Genomic DNA, 15,731 nt, shown 5'->3' with positions numbered 1-15,731 from the left:
AAATAAAATGAAATTAAAATCCTCGATGTCTGGGGTTCTTTTTTTGCTTTTTTTGAGGGAAGGTGAATTAAAATGAGCACAGAGCCTCGTGTATGTGATCATGACCTGTAAGAATGAAAATCCTCTAAAAATCCTGAGCTGGTTCTTAGAAAGATATGTTATTAAATGTGGGCATTGAGGCTTCTCTGGGATTTTCTGCTTAGTAGGAAAAACAGAAAGTGGGGAGCAAAGGGTAGGAGCTTCATTCATACCTAACTTGCTGCAAGTGAAGAAAAGATAACTGCCTATTGGCAACGATGTCTCTGGAATGCTTTATATTTCAATCTGCTGCATGAACATCTATCCCACTATCTTCCTCTCACATAGCAAATGAATCTCTTCTCGTCTGTGGGAGACTCACAAAGTATTTGTGGGGGGAGAGCTATAAAAAACACCAGTATTACAGAAAATAGCATTAGTGTGTTGGCTAGCTGACAGGAATATATTTACAGAATATTCTGTTACTCAGGCAGGCTTAGGAAACAGGCATTGAGGGGAGAACATTCATTTCAATAATAGAACTTAGCTGTTGGCAAAAGAAACATAATTTCTGTTTCATGGTATAGAGAGTAGGAGTCATCCTGCAGATTTAAAAGCAGTCAGTTAGCAGCTAGCTCAGCCTCAGTAAGAAAGACCAGGAGTGGAGTATAACACACGAAGTAGAAGAGCAGGCTGGACTTCAGAAGACAGTGAGCGTGGCTCTCAGCTATTATCAACCTTGGCTTAGAGGTGCCTTCAGCTTTGCGTTCACCAGCATAAGCCACAGCAGTAGCATCATTCTCAGGATTGCACTTTGTTCCTATGGTGCTGGGGTCAGATCTATCTGGGAAGTGGCATACTTTTCCTTTCATTTCCAGTAAGGTTCAGACCCCACAATGCAGGAGGATCAAGCCCTTGGCTCCTCCAGTGATGGAGCTGCCTCGGCTTCCCAAGCTGGTTGTCCCAGTGGAACATTCATGTCCTGTCATGGATAACTTACGGTTGAAGTAAGTGTGAATATCCCAGGTGTCCTGTCCTCTCCTGAAGCATCAGTAGATGCTTGCTGTCTTCCCCAGACTCATATCACCTCCATAAAATGGTGGGTGGATGGGAAAGGCTTGTTGGGAAGGAGGGGGTCTCTGTTTGGGGGATTTCTTCATTGATGAGTCTTGGAGCCAATGGTTACCTTCCTTTAGTCCCTTGGAAAGGAAAACCTGTGTCCTTGTATCTCAAATAGGACTGCAGAGGGAAATTAGAGTTCAGATGTACAGGGAGTGTTCAGTTGCTGCTGCCTCCAGTAATGATGACAGTCAGTGCTCTAAGCTGAGGCACCTCTGTGAACTCTCATCTAGAGGAAACAGCAGTGGGAGTCCTGTTAAACTTCATCTCTCTGCATACCTGCCTGCTCCCACCTGGGAGCTGAGCTGTTGCTCTCTGATGGATGAACTACACAGGGTGCCTGCTCTATGCAGTGCTGTGAAAACGGTCTGTGAAAGTAAATGTCACGAATATGTGAAATGAAGTTGCAGCAGTGACAGATCTTTTGTGTGAGTGAGGCAGACTTACAGCTGCGTGCTCTTTGTTTGGGCCCCAATTCAGTGTTGCCTCAGTCATAGCCGTGTGGCATTTTCAGAAGCAGTGACAGAGCCTACACACAGCCAGCATCTCAGTCGTGTCCTTTGCAGCATTACCGAATCTGCAATCTTCTTTTGTTCACAAAAAGCTTGGCACGTTCTCCACACTGAGTAAAATGCTGAATCTCCTGACAGTTTCCTGCCTTTGTATTCCCCTATAGGCTGTGCAGACAATCCTCAGTAACCTGAAGAGACCACTATTAAGAGCTTGACGAAAAGGACTGAAATGTTGATGTTACGTTTCCAAAGACAGGAAAATATTAGCATCTGCTGTGATTCTCTCATTCTGCACTCTGATTTGTTTCTAATTTCTCAGTTCAGCAGTGCAGTCAATTTCTCTTCCTACACAAATGCCGTGAGGAGGGCTTGCTGCACTTCCTCCTGTTGTCGTGCATGGACTCCGGGCTTCCCGAGGACAAGCGCCTTGCCAGGCTGCTGCTTCATGTGCTCCCGCCTGGTGCCAAGTTTTATGTCCCCTCTGACTCCTATTATGTGTTGGAAACAGAATATTCCCCCTGCTCTTGGAGGGAGAATCCCCCTCAAGCTGGCAGTACGTTGTCATTTGGCACAGGGTGAATGAGTTTCTGGAATTGTCTGTACAAGTCTCATGTGTCCAACTACAGCGTTTGGCTGTTGCAGTCAGGGCATAAATGTGACTAATAGTCAGGCTTTCTGGAACAGAGCAGAGACTGGTACTGCCCGGGTTTGTGCCCCTGTAGGGTGCTAATGTATGCTTGTTTAGAATACATAGAATTCCTTTCCTCGTGTTTTTCCATTAGTTCTGAGCTGAATTTAGAAGCACTGAAAAGTGGCAGCATCCTTCACATTAAATCCCAGAGAGAAGCTACTGATGTCATGTTTCAAACGCTGTTCCTTGTGAGATAGAAGTGCACTGATGCTGCTTTTTAGTGTAGCGTGCGCAGCATCCTGACTGCAGCAGCCTGATACCTTCACGTGCCTCTTTCCCCAGTAACGGGAAGAGATGGAAATTACCCAGAAAAGCTGTGTACACTTGGTTTTGCTGTTTCCCACGTGGCACATGGGTTTTTGCTAATGAATGGCGCCAGTGCTGGCCTCAGGGAAGAGGAAGAAAAGCTGAAATGGTCTTGTCAGGACAAATCCGTGGTCTTAGAAGTTTGGTGTTTGCATAATCTCATCTTCTCCAAATATGAGCTGAAGTCAGAAAGAGCAGCCTTCCTGCTGCAGTGAAGTGTTGTTTTGTACAGCACGTGTCAGGCTTGTTTCTGAAGTACTCTGAGCATGGATATGCAGATCCTTGTATCTGAGAATGGGAGCTGAGCGTGTTTGTATGCCTGCATCATACTGGAAACAGTTACAATTATGTGAATCATCTGCAGGCATGAAGACCAAAAAGCCACTATGTGGTAATCACAGCAGTGCAAGAACATGAAGTGAAAACCTAGCAAATGAGCATGCTTTGAGCTTCCAGAAACACAAAAAAATCTTATGTAAGGCATATACAGCATTGATTCTTTGTTGGGCACATCTTAGTATTATTCAGGATCACATTCTTCATTTTTAATGAATGAATGTTTGTTAACTAAACTACTTACTTTGTGTGCTGGTCATTGTTTTATAAACATCTCCACCACACTTTTTTACTTCAATATTTGTTTTCTTTCTCTGTATTTAGCTGCCTCAACAAACACTGTTCAACTGTTGCACTGGGAGTAGCTGGTGGCTCAGGCATAGGAGCTGGGAAGCTCTTGGTTCAGGTGCAGTCACACACAAAAGATGAGTTCTACCCTGTCTTGGAATCTTCTATAGGGGAGTCCTCTTAGCGTTCTGTCTCTTATTTTGTGTCTGTAGAATGGAGTGGTGATGAGCAGTGCCTTTGTAAAAAGGGGAGAATCTCCAAATGAGAGGTGCTGTGTGAGAACTTGATAGAATTGCTCTTACATTCTGATCCTAACCTGATTCTGAATCCCTTTCTTTGTTACTCTGCTCAGCTTACTGAAGGTCCGCTTCAGTATCCTTAAGAGTAACATGGAAGTCCTGTTGGATAGTCCAGGGATGTTGAGAGAATCTTTGATGTGTGTGAAACTTTTCCTGTATTTTGAAATTTACGCAGATGAAACGTACTTCAGTGACAGAAGCCTGCATTTTCCATGAGCATTCTTTCACATGCATTTTAGCTGGCAGAAGTGTTTCATCTTAGTATTTACTGTTGTTGCCTCCCTAAAAAAAATCATTGCAAATACAAGCTAACTCTTTTCATTTAATAGGAGTCAGATTAGCAAAGTCTTCAATGAAAGACATGATTGCATCTCTCAGAAATCTACTAGTTGCCATGGAAGTATTTAGCTTTCCCAGAGCTACAGACATGTTCAGCATTTTGGAAATGCTGTTGCCATGAATGTCTCTCCTATCATCCTGACTTTGTTCTCACATTCTCAATCTGTCAGAAAGAAAATGACTATCCAGATTCCTGAAGCCTGGAAAATGGTCACTAAATACATTAGACAAAAAGGAAATAGCATGTCTACTAAATCAAAGATGTTTTATACAAATCATGATGGGTCATGCTGAGAGATGTCTAGTTTGTTGAGCTTAGCAATGTTTCCCTCCTTGAAAATTAGCCAAGAATTTAGCTCTTTCCATAACTTTCTAATCCACCTACACAGCAGAGCTCAGACTCTGTAACTGGCATGTTGTAGAAATCCAGTATTTTTCAGACCGGATAGTCCTTAATGCTTCTTTGATTACAGCATAATTAAGAATAGAGTTTAGCCTGTGATTTTACTTATCCTGTTTGTAACTCATTAATTCTTTTGTGCAGGATGTGTTCTGTGTAGAGCGCAGAATTTCAGCATGCTTTTCTTGCCACCCACGAAAATGTAGGTGGGAAGACAGTCAAAGAGCGTAAATGAATTCTTTGCTTCTCAATGAAGTGCATTTCCTGAAGACAAAGGATGTTTCTTTTCCTTTGGAAGAGAATATGGTGAAAACTGAGAGTTGACACTGATAAGAAGTAGAAGTTTCCTCTTCACTGATCAGATCTGAGGTCTGAGCTGCACAGTATGGTGGTGTTTCCTAAATGAATGTCAGTGTGGCTCAAGACATCTACTACTGGGTCCTTCTTTAGATCACTACCATCCTGCCAACGGGTGTTATAGAAGGGGAAACCTTTGCCTGTTCATTCTAAACTCTTAGGGGTTCCAGCACCCTTTGTAAGGATTAGTTAATCATAGAATCATAGAATGGCTTGAGTTGGAAAGGACCTCAAAGGTCATCTAGTTCCACCCCCCAGCCATGAGCAGGATTGCTAACCACTAGATCAGTTACTAGATCAGGCTGCCCAGGGTCCCATCCAGCCTGGCCTTGAACATCTCCAGCAACAGGGTATCCACATCTCTCTGAGCAACCTGTTAATGGATGGATGGATATGAGATAGGTTGTCCTTTTAGGAGTCTCTGCCCCCCTTATTTATCAGTGTAGGTGCAGGACTTCTAGGGAATTATAGTTAGCTACTAATTGAAAACCTTCCCACACTCACTCAGCGACCTTCAGTGTTTTAACATTTCACTCTGAATGTATTTTAGCTCAGTTTTCTTTGATTCTTTCCTGATACTTAAGGCCTCTTCCTCTTGAGGTATTATCAGTCTTTTTCGTATATACTTCTTTGAGAAGGCTTATATACTTTAGACATTTCCTTACATCTTTCAAACTATTAGATAGAAGAGGAGAGATGTGAAAGAGATCCAGCCATCTAGGGAAAGGGAAGAAAGAAGATGTGTAAGCTTGAGTTTTGACAGAGAGGGCTTAAGGAAAGACCTGGTTTTGGAGCAATCTCAGAAACAGTTTATCCTTAAGAAAGTGCTTAAAAAGGTGACAGGGTAGATAGGTAGGGGAAGCTCAGAAATGGCAAGGGATGTGAGCCGTCAGTCAGAAGAACAGATGAGGCACTGGAGTGAAGTGTCCTGGGACTGTGGGAAAGAGGGAAGGGGCTGGAAGTCCCCAATGAGGACAGACAAGCACAGTGTGAGGGCAGTTTTTTACCAAAAGGATCCCTGGGTTGAGAGATGGTGAATTCTTTGCTACATTCCTAACAGCAAGGTGAACAAGAGAATGATAATGAAGAGGCAATTAACGTAGAAAAGGGTATTTTTTTAATAGTGTTGTAACCTTTAAGTAAGAGTATTTCCCATAAACCTTGAATTCTGGCTTGAATTTGGTTTTATGCGTCACAGAGATAGCTCTTACATCAAGCATTAAATGGATCAACCAGTTCCAAATATGTGTATGCCTCAGTATGTTTGGTCTTTATGTCAGCAGATGGGAACTACTTGCTGAAGCTGGTACAGCTCCTCCAGCCTAATGCTGTACGAAGATAAATAGAAAAAAGATGATTCAGTCCGTACCAATCAGTTATGCAGGAGGTGTAATGCAGGATTAATATATTATAAGCAAAAAATTCATTAACCAGCAGCAAGCCTGTGCCGAGGAGCCGAAGATGAAAGCACACAAATGTACTTACACTCAGATGGAACAGGGCAATATTTTCATTCTCTTCTAAACAAGGAAGATTGAACTAATAAGATTATTTGTAGCCTAATCATCGCTGAAGTGGAGAATGTGATTCAGGAGACTGTTTATCCTGACTAGCATTGCTAGATATAAACTGAGCAAGTAAGCCACAAGCTCGTTGTCATTCCTGGGCTTTATTTCAGGATGTTTTTGCATAAGGATATCTCCTCCACTCTTGCTGTTGTGATTCTTTGACAGAAGGTGATGGCAGGTTCATGAATTCTGGCTTCATGTAGTAACTGAGACCAAAGAAGAGTATATGTTTCTTTGTGTATTCAGAGTATACAGGGCACTACTATTTAGTGCAAGACAGAAATACACATTTCAGTGCCTGCGTTCTTCTGCAGTCACTGGCAGAGATAGATGTGATTATGAGTGATTAATCTCAAATTATTGAACATATAAGGTAACTAATGGTCCTTGGAAACAAAGTGGCTCCTAGGGTAGCCAAGAAGAACTTTTGATCTTTGCCTTCCAATAGCTTCACTTAGTTGCACAGTGTTTTGGTCATCTGTGATGCAGTGCGGGAATGCTGCAATGTCTACTCGGAGTGTTTTGCAGTTATTTAGAAAAAGAAGAAGAGTGCAGGGCCATCTGAGGACTTCTTAAAGGAAGAAATTAACACAGTGTAAACAGAGTGGTGCGTGTTCATTCTTCTGCTATATAGTTATACTAACATGATTATAACAGAAAAACATACACCAACAAAACTTTCCCATGTAAAGAAGTCTTTGCTTTTTTTCTTTCTGGTGTTAAATAAAAATAGCTGTAGCTTGTTTGTTTAAAGTTATTTCTTCTTGATCGTTTCAAAGTGGGCCCTATCCACTCCACTTTGGAGAAGCCATCAAGTTGCAGCTGTGCCTAGCAGCCTTTGGATATGAGCCATGTTCCAGCTGTGCCCACGGCAGGCAAGTGAAGAACTGGACCCTCTGAGATGAGAACCAGTGTTCTGTTAATAAGATTATGGTTTTTCATGTGTTTCATAATTGCCTATGACCTCTTTTTCAAATTTTATAGATTCGAAAGTACAAAATATTAATTTGGATGTTCCTTCCACCCCACAAAGTGAACTATGGGCATTGTAGAAGGTAAACATTCCGCATATTTGCTAATCTGAGTGAAGACATTGTTAGGTCAGGAAGTTACCTTTTTGTCACATGTAGATTTAGGGTTTGTGGTCATTTGCATATGTTGTTGATTTGGTTGGATTTCTCCATCCTTGTTTAAAGATATATTTGTTTCAGACTAAACAGTAGTTCCCCTGCTGTTTATGAAATACTACATTATTTTCTTTCATTTCATGATGCAGTGAGAAAACCATTGCTAGCATGCACTTTTGTTCTGGGAAGCTGCTTTACACAGTGAAACACAAATAAAAACAGAGGTCATCATGTCTCTGGAAAATGCTTTTGGCTTCACAGCCCCGAGATGGCCCCATGTTGTTAGGTTTGAGCTAGATCCACAAAATGTCTGACAGGAGGTGCTCTGCTCAGTTGCTGTCAGCCTTGCTCACTAGTACAGCAATAGTGACATGCCTCTCCAATTAGTGTTATCCCAACATCTTGCTGTGTTCTATAGATCTGCATATAAGCTCTTGCACTGCATGGTATGCTCATACACACATGAGATGGTGAGGCAGTAAGGGCTAAGTAGTTGTTCACATTTTCACCTTTACCAGTTGTGTGGCCTGGACTAGAAGCTGAGAGCTCTGCTCTGTCTGCTTTGAACTGGAGCAGAGCTGCTGCAGGGGCTCTGCTCTGGAGGCTCCATCTGGCTATGGTACTTAGCACGGCCTGAGAAGCCTCTGCCTTGGGGAAAGCTGTATCGCTGGTTCACTAGCCTTAGGACCATCTGCTTTGTGACCCAGCACATACCAGTTGGAAATGGTATTTTCAGAAAGCATGGGACATGCATTGTCTAGTCTCTCACAGGATTTATCTTCCAAAAGCTCATTAAACTGATCTGGTTAAAGGCCATCAGCCCTGTTAGATTAAAGCTATGAAGAGCTCCCTTTGACTCTCTACTCTTCTGGATACTCTAATGTCTGGAAGTGAACTCTGTCATGGGCAAGAAGAAGATGCCTGTGTCATGGCTGGCATCATCCCTCTACCATGAATATTCTCAGTGGTATTTTTATTTTTTGATAGACAACGTACTTTGTGTAAGACATGGAGAGATGGATTCTGCAACCTACTGAAAATAACCCAATTAAGTCAGTAGTATTACATGCAAATAAAATCAGTAAGGAATTCAATGTTGAGCCTTCAAAGACCATCTTAGATTCCTGAGCGTGAATAGCATCCCACTGCTGCTCTGCTTTGAACTGAATTTCTTAGGCGCATCAATTGACTGTGAGGTTCCTTGCTGCTATGTTGTCTGTTCAAACAAGGGCCCTTGTGCTAATGTCTTTCCTTCAAGTTCCAAAGTGTACTGTGTAACAATGTATTTGCACATGGTGCTCCCTCACCATGTTCAAGCAGTGTGTGGTTATACAAATAAGTGCAGACCATCATCTGCTGTTCTCATCCACCATCTAGGCAAGAGGTGTACAGGCCAGCATCCCATCAGCTCCTGTCCTGAATGTATGTAGTTTGAGGATGGGAATTTGAGTTGCAAGTACAAGTCTTAAGTTTCTTGGCTCAATATTTGGGTGGAGGAAGCTTGAAATAAGCTGCAATGAACCATCAATGCAAGAGGTATTTTAGAGGATAGGGTTGTAATTGGACACTGGCTCTTTGTTCTGAGACATGTTTATCATTCTGCGTACTAAAGTAGCGCATGTTGGAAAGACTGCTAAACTCCGAGACTTTTCTTGCTTCAGAATGACAATCATTACTCTAACTAGGCTATATGAGTAAGTATGCGAAACACAGCACATAGACATCACTGCTTAGAGACAGTTGAGTGGCCTTTAAGTGGGGTTCAGGTATTCATACAGAACCTTACATTTGTATTTTAAAATAGAGCAAGCTTACAGAGAAGATTTTGCATTGTCTTTCTTCTGGAAATCCCTTTAGGGTTTCACAGATATCAGTACTTCCAAAGCTGGGGTTCAGAGTAGGACATTATTGGGATAAAAATGCAGATGAATTCTTCTTTGAGCTTGCCAAATAATCCCTTTCATTTTTTTTCTTGTTGAGGAAAATGGCTTTCATTCTTCCCATATTGCTGGAAATGTTCCAGCCTGTAAAATGATCCCTTGACTTTTTGGTACAGCTTAATCACTATACAGAATAAATCTTACAGTTTCAATAAAGGTGGTTTTAGCAGTTTTTTTCCTACACTTTATTATGATTTATCAGAAAATTTTGCTTAAGATTGTTCTTTACTGAGCACATTAGAAGCACCAGAAGGTTATATCCTTCTTCTGGAAAGTCGGTCCATTTCTCCCATTTTTATGTAGCCAGGTACATCCAAGTGACTCCCTGAGAGCCTCTGCATGTGGTGCTACTGAGAAGCCCAAAAAGCAGGAGGGGAAGGAAGCTTGTAGGTAGTCCACTTTTGGTTAATCCTCCTACATTGCTGGAAACAGGCTTTAATTCTGGAGTACAGTAAGCATATAGCATAGCCAAAATACTGCATTTTACAAGCACCTGAAATCATGTATTTTAAAAATAGGGGGGAGAGAGGGGAAGTGTAAAAGAGTTGTGCTGTTTAAGTTAAAGTGCAAAGCTTTCTGTCCCTTGTGATTGCATTGTGGTGGGTAACTGCTCTTACCTTCTGAAAAATTAGGTTATTTGATGATCAACACACATCTCCCAGTTTTTCCTCTGATCTGTCTCCTTAATGGGATGAGGTAATCTTTCACCTCTGAACTGTTGCATTTCCGTGAGCTCACATTGTTGGCAGTGCCAATGAGTGAGTTTCACCACACGTCTGTTTTATCTTAAGGCAAGTCTGTAGCTGCGCTGATGTGCTTCCAAATACCCTTGAGGCTTAATCACAATGAGTAAGCTGCATGTTTGTTTGCAAACTGCTTCTTTCAACCTAACTGCCCGAGAAAGATGAATTCCTTTCTTGGGAATCAGAAAGGAGCACCCTTTTTAGTGAGGAAAGTGGGCATAAGATTTAAAAGATTGGAGAAGACACCATGCAGATCGTAGCTTTGTGAAATGGTTCTCCATGAAGAAGTGCTCAGCAGGGGAGCCTGGGGGAACATCCGTCAGATTGCCTTTACTTTGACTTTCTCCTTTATATAAACTTCTGTCGTTGCTCTCCAATGTAAGCCAAATTCATTATTTTCAGAAGCTGTAACCAGAACTCCTAAACTGCATGTGAATGGCAGGTTCCTTGGGAGTCTTTGAATACTTATTAATATTCAGTTATGAGATTTCCTCACTCGGTCCAGATGCTTCAAAATCACCAGTTTATTAGACATGAAAACTGTTGCTTCTGCAGATGTTCCATTTAGCATAGATAGTGCACAATTGCTTGTATTTAAAGCATTGGCAAAGTTAGCATCATACCCCCAAAGGTAAATTTGCTCTGCCCTCTTGTGTCTTTGGAATACGCTGCTAAAAACACCCCAGATACAGCTGTTTTATTGTAAGAATTGGAATTTTCCCCCTCCAGACTTAAAAGGCTTAACCCATGGTTATTCAGCTAAGATTTGATTCTTCAGTGATACATATGATTCAATGTATATTTGAGCTAAATCTGCTCTGCCAACATTTCACACAAACATAAATTTCTTAAGGGAGGCAAAAACAACTTGAGGTTATTTTTAGTGCAAAAGAATAAGCCTGATAAGCACTATGAAATTTTGGTTTTAATGAAACTTAAACTGAAAAATTAAGTATCTGAGAAAGCAGTGTGAAGGGGTTTACTTGACCGTAGAAGTAATGGTCCAAAGCTCTGATAAGTTTACAGAGGTTAAATACAGTCAGGGGAGAGGAGGGGAGGGGAACAACCACAGTCATGTAGTTATTTAAATTAAAACACCTTTGAGTTGTTTTTCTTGTTGTCAAAAATAAACTTAGGAGGCAAGGGTGAGCTGGAAGTTCAGATTTCCTCCCCTTGTTGTATTAGGAGAAGAAGATGTTGCACTGGCTGTACATCCTCCCTGTCCCAAGTGGGCAGAGTGCAGCAGTGCAAACTGGTGGAAGCTACAGTGAAGCATGGTTTATTGAACATTTCTATTTAATAGAGGCTTAAGCATCTTCAAGTCACTGAGCCAACTATTCTATTAGAGTGGCTTTTCACACTAAAATAGGAAGTTCAGAGTTTGATTAGGTCTGCTGCAGATCTTTTAAATAGCTTAAAGCTTAACATTTGCTCTGTGAGCATTTGGTGGTGATTGATCTAAGCCAGTGCTGATTTTGACACAGGTGTTGTCCTAGTTATCTTGATGAGCGTTTACAGCAGAGACCAGCACTTTTCAAGAGCAGTTTTGTCATTTCTCTGTATAAAGTTATGTGTGATGTGGAGATTATACACCTCATTTCTTTGGAAAAAAACTGATAGCCTTTCCGGCCACAGAGAGAAACTCAAGAGTGCTCTATTTCTAATTGCTAAACAGAATTAGGTGTCACACCTTTATATGCTTCAGGACAAGTCTGTAACATACCCAGGGGACTCCAGGCCTTCTCTTGTGCTGCATTAGAATTAGTTTATTATTTGTTGTCTTAGATCTCCAGCATTGTAAGGGCCACAGAAATCTGAATAGGAAAATATTTTATGGTTTGTCTTGTTCTTATGGTTTAGGCTTTTTTCACAGCTGCCCTGTGTGTCAGTATCTAATAGCCATTTATAGTACAAGGACCATTGATCCTCCCTGAATACCATCCAGGGCCTGTCTTGTATGTTGCTGTCACAGTGGTTTCCATTTATTTTCACATAAGGTTTGTTTAAACTAAGAACGGACATGTATTACTTTTATTGTACCTTTATCTGATTTATCTACCTGCTGTGTGGCAGCGTGTATTCAGCTCTGGACTTCTCATACCTTCTTTCTTTTGGGGACTTGGGTATTTTGTAATTCTTTTGCGCTCTGTCTGCAGGCTACCGGCGGTGCACAGAACCTGGGTGGGGGACCACTGCTCACCACTTCTTGTTTGAGCAAGCCCCAAGCATTAAGGTTTCAGCCAGCTCTCAAAGCCAGAAAACTTTTTCTCCAACCAGTATTTACTCTGCACCTTCCACATCTGTATATCCCAGTCTCTCCCGTTACCCTCGTTGTACTTCATCCAGAATAATGCCTGTGTTGTTCCATGGGTTGGATCACTGCTCTGGCAAAGCTCATGTCTGGTGCCACAAATCTGCATAGCAGGAGGCCATTACTGTCTGGCCCAGCCATCACTCGTGGCCTGGTAATGCCTGCTTGCTTCCCTGCTGGCTTTAGAGATCACCCATTGCTCCGTGTTTGCGGTCAGAGTGATCTCAGCCATGGTCTCCATGTGGAGGTGAGGGAGGAATGGGCTCGGTGTAGGTAGCAATGGAAGGACAGAAATGGCAGTTAATAAAGTGTAACATAGAGAAGAAATGTGGACGGGATGGGAAAAAATGTAGAAAGTTGAAAAGAAAAGAGGGAGGAAGACACCTGAGATCATATAGTCATGAAGAGAAAAGAATATAAAGAATATATAGAAAACAGGATACCACAAACTATGTACCAAAATGTACCATAAAGTTAAGAACCAAGATAGTGGGAGGGATACAGTGATATTTTGACCTTACATTTAAATACGATGTGTTGTTTCTAACAACAAAAAACACTACAGGTGTTTTAGGTACTTGTCTGAAGCAAGAGCTGAACCCTGCCAAGTCTGACCAGCCTTTCCTCATTGCTGTCAAGTTGGCAGCTGTGAGTTGACATGGCCTACCTGTAGGCCCTGGCCAAGTTTCCAAGGGGAGGTCTCTGACAGACCACCGAGCACTTGGAAAAAATAAAGAAATATCACTTTGTAACTGTGCCCTACTAAAGTATGTAGCCTCTTTTATCACTGCACTCCTCTGACACGTGGAGAGATTTTCCTTTCTGATATCTTTGTTCACTAAAGGCCGCGTGAAGATGGGGCTGATAACGATGGTTATCTGCTGGTTGTGTGACTCGAAGCATGCACCCACTGTGAGAAGGAAGTGCTTGAGTTCTGCTTTCCAATCTGAACTGGAGAGCATAGAAATTGTGTTTGTAAGTCTCCTGAGAACTAAGGGCACTTGTGCATCGCCAAAGATGGAAGATGCAATAGCCTTTTCCAAAGAGTCAAGTGTCAACAGGAGTCAGCAGGAGGGCTAGACTTCTGTCTTTCATTCTCACCTCTAGACTGTTGTGTTCATTTGTTTGTATGTTTACTGTTTACTTTTCAACAATGGTTCCCCATGGTGACTGGTCGTTACTGGCTTGGGAAGAGGCAGCAGCAGTGGCCAAGCATCCTGCACCAAATTTGTGCTCTGTAGGATTTTGCTGTAGCTGCTGTCTGCTGTGGGAGGAGAAGGGAAAGTTACATGTGCCTATGGCTATTTGTTCCACCACATGAGTGTATGGTGTAATTTTGTGCTGATTAAACCCAGTTCTGAGATTGAGCCTCAGACATAGAATTGCATGTCTATCCTGGACCTCAGGGCAGGGAAGGTGTGCTGAGACTGCACTCACTTTGATAGTAGGAGCTCAGTGATGAGAGAAAGCTTCAGAGTTTGTTTGCCGCCTTAGGAAGGAAGAAAGGATCGTTACTGACAGCTGGAGAACTTTTATGAACTCACAGCCACCTTCAGAATTGCAATGGCAATGTGTGCAGTTAAACTCAGAGCAGCACTTCTAGCTGTAGGCTGTACTGAAATCTTGGGTTGAGTGTTGTTTGTCCTCAGGTATAGCCATGAATTAATGGTTTGCTCTAGCAGCTTTAGTGAGCTAGAATTGCCTTCTTGGTGGAGAAAATGCCATTGCTGTGCAAAGTCTGCATGAGCACTTTGAGATGCTAAAAGTCTTTTCTGATAATTTTTGTTGATCCAGGTGGTCTTTTGTAAGTGCAGTGTCAAAGAGATCACTGTTTGCCCCTTTCTTCATCTTCCCATGCAAGTGTCGTGTAATTGGCAGGAATACTAGAACGTCTTGTCTCCAATTGCTGTTTGCAGGGGAGAGCAGTGGAGGGAGGTGAAATGGAACCATACGTCCCTCTTCATTTGCACTCCGAAGGCAAAGTTATTTGTGAGCCTTAAGCATATGGATGGGAGAGCTGCCAAGTCAAAGTTGCTCCCAAGTATCTGTAAACTAAATCTGATTCCTTAAATTCATCCAACGAAGGAACTTTCTTTCACTCTGGCAAAGGCTTGTAAATATTGCAGTACCTGTCACTTTTGGATGCTGCTTTCTGTTTTCATAGCAGCAAACTGAAAACTTTGAAGTCTGGGATGTTTTGTTTAAGTTTTTAAAGGTTGACCTCAAAGCATCGATGTTTCTGCTCCTTTTAAGAGGTGTGAAAATAGTCTTTTCAGAGAAAAAATCTTGTAGCAACAGTGTTGCTAATGGCTAGAGTTCTCCTATGTTCTCAGAACACTGAAGCAGCTATTGAGATCTGTATATTAAAGTACAAAAAGCTTTGTCTCTTTTATTTTCAGTGTTGCTATTTCCCCTACAGTATGAGAGAAAATGCATAAATGTATATTTAAAATGAAATGAAAAGTATTAATCCTGACAGTGCTTATTAAGTAGCTTCTAAATACGCAGTACTCTGAGAGTATAGAATGGATTTTAACTGGGGTTTTAATTTACATGTACTTCCTAAATTCTGCATAATATAGCCTCCACCTGTTTTTGTTCTCTGTGCTCACTGGTATTGATGTGGATGTTAGTAGGGCATGTTTTGCTTATTTTCAAGAAAAACTGCTGGCTGATACAAACCTGTGACTTGAGTTTGCTAGGTATAGTTGTTCCCATCATGTAAAAAGTTTTCACATGGTGTCCCTTCAAATAAATCCTGTAAATGAGTTTTGGCAAACCCATTCTAAACTGTGGTTCCATGTTGTCAGCTACCTTGAGTTATGAGTCATTTGTGACTCCAAAGTCAATCTGTCTATAGTTAAAACTCTGTGGACACAGTATTTTTAAGACTGTCCCCTTTAAGGAGCTAATTTAGATGGTTGCTCTTTGTCTGTGTGATGTTCTTGATTTGATTTTGTCAGTATGTGTCAAGCTTTTGTCTCAAAATCTTTGGTCTCACTAACCTGTTGCAGAGCTGTAGCTGTAGCGAAGGTCCTCTTTACACTTGATATTGCAACCCAACCCTCTTGAGAGGTGGAGTTTTATGACTAAGCACTTTGAATCCCACTGTACCTTCCCTACAATCCTGCTGTATGCCTTGGGGAATTAAAGTTCTCCTACAGCAAACAGAATATAAGTCATACAGCACTTCAATCTACTGAATCAGTCAGAGGGCGTTTCTGACTTCAGCCATCCCACAACCTCATCTGACCAAGCACAACATCAACAGCAAATACTCTGTTAAATTTTATCATGGTTTATTTTTTTCTCTTTAATCAAGGTCCACTGAACAGTCTTGCCAAGGTGTCTCCATAAAAAGCAGTGTTCTATCTCTA

At 41.7% G+C, this 15,731-nt stretch overlaps 1 protein-coding gene across 1 annotated transcript in view; it reads left to right on the top strand.

Annotated features, from left to right (window-relative positions):
• Positions 1–15,731, top strand: part of ITPK1 (inositol-tetrakisphosphate 1-kinase) — a 67,501-nt gene that overhangs the window by 28,810 nt on the left and 22,960 nt on the right. The gene's annotated exons all lie outside the window — the stretch shown is intronic.

Source organism: Meleagris gallopavo, chromosome 5 (genome assembly GCF_000146605.3).
Source record: "Meleagris gallopavo isolate NT-WF06-2002-E0010 breed Aviagen turkey brand Nicholas breeding stock chromosome 5, Turkey_5.1, whole genome shotgun sequence".
Classification (NCBI taxonomy): domain Eukaryota; kingdom Metazoa; phylum Chordata; class Aves; order Galliformes; family Phasianidae; genus Meleagris; species Meleagris gallopavo.
The sequence above is the reverse complement of the archived record's forward strand: the minus strand, read 5'-3'. Positions and strand labels throughout refer to the sequence as shown.